The sequence below is a fragment of the Podarcis melisellensis genome (genome assembly GCF_964234715.1).
Source record: "Podarcis melisellensis genome assembly, chromosome: 1".
Taxonomy (NCBI): domain Eukaryota; kingdom Metazoa; phylum Chordata; class Lepidosauria; order Squamata; family Lacertidae; genus Podarcis; species Podarcis melisellensis.
The window spans coordinates 42,611,497-42,617,326 of record NC_138528.1 but is presented as its reverse complement, the minus strand read 5'-3'; the positions used below and the strand labels follow the sequence as shown (position 1 = coordinate 42,617,326).

General features: G+C 46.0%; 1 protein-coding gene and 1 long non-coding RNA gene across 4 annotated transcripts in view; one reads left to right on the top strand and one right to left on the bottom strand.

Moving 5' to 3' along the window:
* Positions 1-342: 342 nt before the first annotated feature.
* Positions 343-4,411, bottom strand: LOC309356425. Its single transcript, XR_014162779.1, has 4 exons — positions 3,613-4,411; positions 3,062-3,208; positions 1,653-2,892; positions 343-1,083 (listed from the first exon to the last, which is right to left on the bottom strand). It is a non-coding gene; the product is annotated as an uncharacterized lncRNA (long non-coding RNA).
* INO80 (INO80 complex ATPase subunit) overlaps positions 3,467-5,830 on the top strand; it is a 53,695-nt gene continuing 51,331 nt past the window's right edge. For 2 of the 3 annotated variants that reach the window (XM_081886412.1, XM_081886410.1), the window contains exon 1: positions 3,468-3,615. The gene's annotated coding sequence lies outside the window, so the exon portion shown is untranslated. Of the gene's footprint in view, positions 3,616-5,830 lie in introns of all 3 variants that reach the window. The other variant, XM_081886411.1, reaches the window with a different exon arrangement.

Genomic DNA, 5,830 nt, shown 5'->3' with positions numbered 1-5,830 from the left:
TTAATTCTCCCACTGTAGTCTTGAGTCCAGTATTTTTTCCAGATTATTCCAAAGAACCATTGATTTTCATTCTATTTGAATGTTCCAATTATCCAACTAAACCTAAAGTTCATGTATGTGCTTCCTGTATTGTTAACTTCATGACAAAGGGGGAAGGAGTCCCCAACCCTTTCATGATGATTTCAAAAAAACCACACCCATCAACATAGAAACACAAATCATCTGCAGAATTGTTAGCTGTTCCCCACTGCTCCCCAATACAGTATTTGCAGTAATATCTTTGGAACAGGTTTTCCATTCTGGATCACAAAATTCACCCTGGAGCAATATAGAAAGTTATAGCAGCTCAATCCTACCCATGTTTACTCCGAAGTTCAATTATCAATTGGACATGTGATGCAGTACTGTATAACTGTTCTAGGTTTCAAAAGGTTGTTGTTGTTGTTCAGTCGTTTAGTTGTGTCCGACTCTTTGTGACCCCATGGACCAGAGCACGTCAGGCACTCCTGTCTTCCACTGCTTCCACAGTTTGGTCAAACCCATGCTGGTAGCTTCGAGAACACTGTCCAACCATCTCGTCCTCTGTCATCCCCTTCTCCTTGTGCCCTCCATCTTTCCCAACATCAGGGTCTTTTCCAGGGAGTCTTCTCTTCTCATGAAGTGGCCAAAGTATTGGAGTCTAAGCTTCACGATCTGTCTTTCCAGTGAGCACTCATCACGATCTGTCCTGGCTTCGTTTTTTTGTGGGGAAAACAATTACATGGTAAAAGGCCTTTAGTTGGGCAGCATTACAGCAGCAGAACTGCAAGGAAAGGATCCTAAGCATGCTTATTTAAAAATAGGTATGAGTTGTTCATTTTCAAAATAGAAGGGCAAAGCTGTATATTGTTTGTTGTAATTTGAACAGATGTTTCTTAAAATGCAAGTGTGTACATTTCAGATATAAACCTAATATGCTGGGTTTTTTGGTAGATGGTTTTCCCAAGAAAACTCTTCACAAGGCAGTTGGAATGTTTTTCTCTAAAATAAAAGTTGTGTTTCTTCTTTGTGGTCTTTTTGCATTCACGTATATAGGTCCTGTATCTGCACAGAGCAACATCTTTTAGAGCTTCAAAATGGAATCCAGCAATCATCCTTCAAACAGGTGGCCCCTGCACTGTATACAGGCCTTGAGGAATAGGCAACCAACTTAGCACCACCCCATTCACTTTCACGCACTACAGACTTAATGCTTCGCAGCTACGTCCAGCAGTGGTACCTCAGGTTAAGAATTTAATTCTGGAGGTCTCTTCTTAACCTGAAACTGTTCTTAACCTGAAGCACCACTTTAGCTAATGTGGCCTCCTGCTGCCACTGCATAATTTCTGTTCTCATCCTGAAGCAAAGTTCTTAACCCGATGTAATATTTCTGGGTTAGCGGAGTCTGTAACCTGAAGCGTATGTAACCTGAAGCATATGTAACCCGAGGTACCACTATACTAAGTCCCCCCACCCCCCGCCTGATGGATTTGGACACTGCGGCCTAGATTACCCCTTTAGCTGCCTGAAAATACAATTCCTCAGATATAAGTAGAATAACAACTTAAAAGGAGCCCTGCTGAATCAGACCAAAGGTCTATTTAGCCTACCATCCTATTTTTCCACATACTTACTGGTCTATTTCTCCACTATTGAGAGCAAAAGCTTCCTTATCCCATTCACGGGTGGCTGGTGTCCACTAGACTTGGTGGGGCAATTAAGAAGTCTAAGGTGTGTGGCCAAGTTCTTCCCCCTCCATTATACTGTGGACACTTTAGGAATTGCTGTTCTATAGATAGCACCTAACTAAATGGAAAAAAATAGCCTAGTTTTAAGAAGGGTTCCCTGCTCTCCCAAACCCTTCTTCTGGGGAGGAAAGTTCTATGGCCACTTGAACACTGCAATTGTATTAATACCTGGCACCTAAGTGTCTTATTATGGCTCAGAAGGGGTGGATTCATACAACAAATACTAGATTACTCAGAACTAAGCCCCACTGAATTCCATGTGGATCACTCCCTGGTAAGTATGAACAGGATTGCAGCCTGGTTAGACTTAAAAGGTGTCACACAGGACTGTTAACAAGGAAAGAAAAGGATTCCATAACTTTCCAGACCTACTGGAAAAGATTATGCCCCTGGCTCAGTGTATTCATTTCTACATCTTTCCCTCCAGAACGCTGAATAAAGTGCAGGAATATTACATGGACTAGGACCTGCGTTAAAATCACCACTCAGCCATAAAACTTACTGTGACCTTTGAGCAGTCTCAACATAACCAGCTATTCTCTGGTACCTGGTATTCAGTAGCAGCTTATAGTCATCACAACTAGGAATAGTCAGATCTATGGATGAGGTTAATCTGCCCTTTCAAGTTGGTGTCCATCTTTCCAGTTGTAAATATGCAGCACGAAAAAACTTAAATTTTGTCTAAAATGTGTCCTTATGTTTTAGAGATATAAGTAGGAAAGTCCTGGCCAGATATATATACATGCACACATACAGTGTTACATATAATTTATAACCTTTTACCAAAACAAATACATTGCAAGAACAAAATACACTGCAGCACCTTAGAGCTATCACAATTTTCCTTGCAAGGCAGTTACAAAAATAGCTCAATTATTTTCCACAGTGGCAAACCTTTTACAGTAATACTGAAGTGGTAAGACAAGAAATGTGCGCGGGGTGGGGAGGTGAATTGAAAGAGAAATTGATACCAGGTTATATCAAATTAATGCATGGGGCCTTTGATTAAAGGGATCCAGTTCTCAATCTTATTTCATTCACTGTAAGAGATTTATGTGCCGTCTTTCGGGCTTTAATAAAAAACAGCCGTGGCAAAAGCATGCTGGAGAAACCGCGTGGAGACGAACTGCGAACAGAGAGAATTCGATTACTGCATGTGAAAATACTTTCAATCAAAAGGAAGGCTCTCAGTTGATCGCAGGCCTACCAAGGTCTGCACAGCCCCACCCCTAAACACAGGAGCAAGGTTAGCCAAACGCTACGTCACTTCCAAGGAGCTCCCGTTGGAATCTTACCCTCGCGAACCTTTAGCTGGCGCCTCGCGCGAGAATTGCTAACTCACGCCAGTCTCTTCGGCCGAAAGCGTTCGGTAATTTCCGTCACCGCCAGACTCAACCAGTCGAACGATGAACGAATCGATGCTACAGGGGTCCTTGTGGGTTCTATGTGGGGGGAAGAGCACGGGATGTGGGCTCGGGGACAGTGTGGCGGTTGCGGCGAAGCACGCCGCCGAGTATTTCTAGGTGGGGGCTCCGAGGGCCAGCTAGGGGTGCCGAGTTCGATTGTTCTGGCCTGGCCATGGCGCCTCTCCTCCCCCCCGCCATGGCTCCCCGTGTCCCTGCTCCTCTCCTCTCAGTGAGCGAAAGTGGCCGCCGCCGCCGTCCCAGCGCCCGCAGCCGCCGCCTCCTCAGCAGCAATAGCGCGGCCGCCATCTTGGCGAGGCAGAAGCCGAGAGGCACCGCGGCAGGGCACAGGCAGCGCCAGCGCAGCGCGGGGCGAGAGGCCGGCGCCAGAGAGCGGGGCGGGCAGCTCGCAAGCCACCGCCGGCCCAAGCCGGGCCACGCACCAGGTAAGACGCCGGGGCTCCCGGGCCGAGGCAGGGGGCAGCGCCGGAGGGACCCGCTAGGCCAGGTTCCGGCTTCCCCCCCGAACCCAACCCCTCCTTCCCGCTCCCTCCGCAGCGGCCCCGGCAGCCGGGCCTTCTCTTAAAGCGACAGGCCCTGCCGCTCCTCTGGGACGGAGGGAGGGAGAGCAGGCACACGCGCGCCCCCCACTGCGGAGGGGGCGGGACCCCGGCAACCTCCCCTCGCCCGCAAAACGCTCGCGCGGAAGGAGGGAAGGCGCCCTTGGCGGGGCCTGTGCCGCCCCTCGGCAGCGTGCGGCGCCGGGGTGAGGGTGTGTCGGTCGCACCCAGCCCACGTGCGCGCCCCGCGCTTTGCATGAAGGCGGCGGACGAGGAAACGGGAGCTCAGCGTATGGGCTTGACAGCCCCGCCTTAAGCAGCGTCCCGGTTTAGCCTATAGGATTGCCAACCGCTCTGCTTCCTATGCGGTCTGTTAACCATTGGAACGGGCGGTTCGACTCTTTATTCGGTTTTATTTTGGTATGGTTTGTGGGGTTCAGGATCGTGCTTGCAGATCCCAAGACCCCAGCATACTTGAGCGTCAAGCGTAAAACAGAAAATAAAAGTGCATATCGGTTTCGCAATTTTAATCTGAAAATTTCTGTTCGCATGGATTATGTAGAACACGTGCTCAAAAGCTGTAAATGACTTACTGGTCACATGGTAAGTGTGATTTGGTAGTTTGATCTGGGATGCATATAGTGCAACCTGATCACACTCCAAAACGTTTGGCTGCTGGGCTGTCCTCGGTAACTAGAATGGCAATCATGGAGGGCTGTTGGTTAAGATTGTGCTGTTGCATGTTTAAACTGGAAGGTCTGGCTAGCTTGTAGCATAACATGATGACTATCACTTCCTTTGCCCCCTGGTTGCAAGCAAACCTACCTTTCACGAGTGTATTTGTGACAGGTCAGTATGCCTGTGTTCCATATATACTACTAATAGGAGTGAGTGTTTCTGTTATTTAAAAGACTTCAGTACACATCTTAATCTTGACTTCTATGCAATCTCCTGCAAGGTTTCTTGGGTAAATGTAGTGTTTTGACAGAGGAGAGGTAAATACCAGTACAGTCAAACCTCGCTTGTTGAATGGCTCCGTTTTCGAACATTTCGGCTCCCAAACGCCAAAAACCCAGAAGTAAATGCTCTGGTTTTTTAATAGCTTTTGGAAGCCAAACGTCCTACGTGGCTTCTGCTTGAGTGCAAGAAGCTCTTGCAACCAATCAGAAGTCTCGCCTTGGTTGCTGAACATTTCAGAAGCCCAACAGGCTTCTGCAACCGATAATGTTCAACAGCCAAGGTTTGACTGTACTTATTGGTGTACTAAGGGGTGTGATTGTCTGCTTGTAATTAGACCATCATAGTGTATCATTTCCAAATTTTGGATATAAATTGTTTGATTCAGAGCAGCTAAATTGGTTCCTCTACTGCAAGGGTAGCTAATCTGCAGCTCTTTAAATGTTGTTGAACTGCAACTCCCATCATCCTCAGCCATCATGGCCAATGGTCAATGATAATGGGACATGTAGTTCAGCAGTATCTGGAGGGCCATTCATAAGTTAGCCACCTCTGCTCTGCTGCATCAAAACCAACATGGGGCTGTTTTGACTGGAGCTTGGTTGTTTTTCTTCATGCTTTTTAGTGCTCCGGGATTAGAAATGTTATGTTGTTAACATCTTAATTATAGAAGCCAAAAGCAGTTGTTCAACTAGAATATCTTGTACTGCTACTTGAAAAATTAGAATGAGAAAGAACATGTGGCATTGGTTAAAACTTATCATTGCTAAACATTTACTTAGTATAGTACTTCAGATTTGCAAAGTATACTTTTGCCTTCAAAACAGTTCTGTAGTTGGTTGCTAGTATTACCATTTCACAGATGAGTAATGGAAATGTATGGCCAGATCCTACCCATCTTTTAACTGAAAGTAAGCCCCACCAAGTTTAATAAACACCAAAGTAAGTGTTCATAGCAGTATAACCTCAGTATAGTTTTATCCTTTCACATAAGTCTTTGAAAAAGGTGAAACTTGAACTTCCTTTCCAAATCAATAGATTTCCTAGCAATTTTTTTCTACTCTGTTGTTTAGCAACCATGAATATGTTGTTCTTTGACTTTAGATAGCCAGATTCAAATCAAAATGAAACTCAACTTTAATCA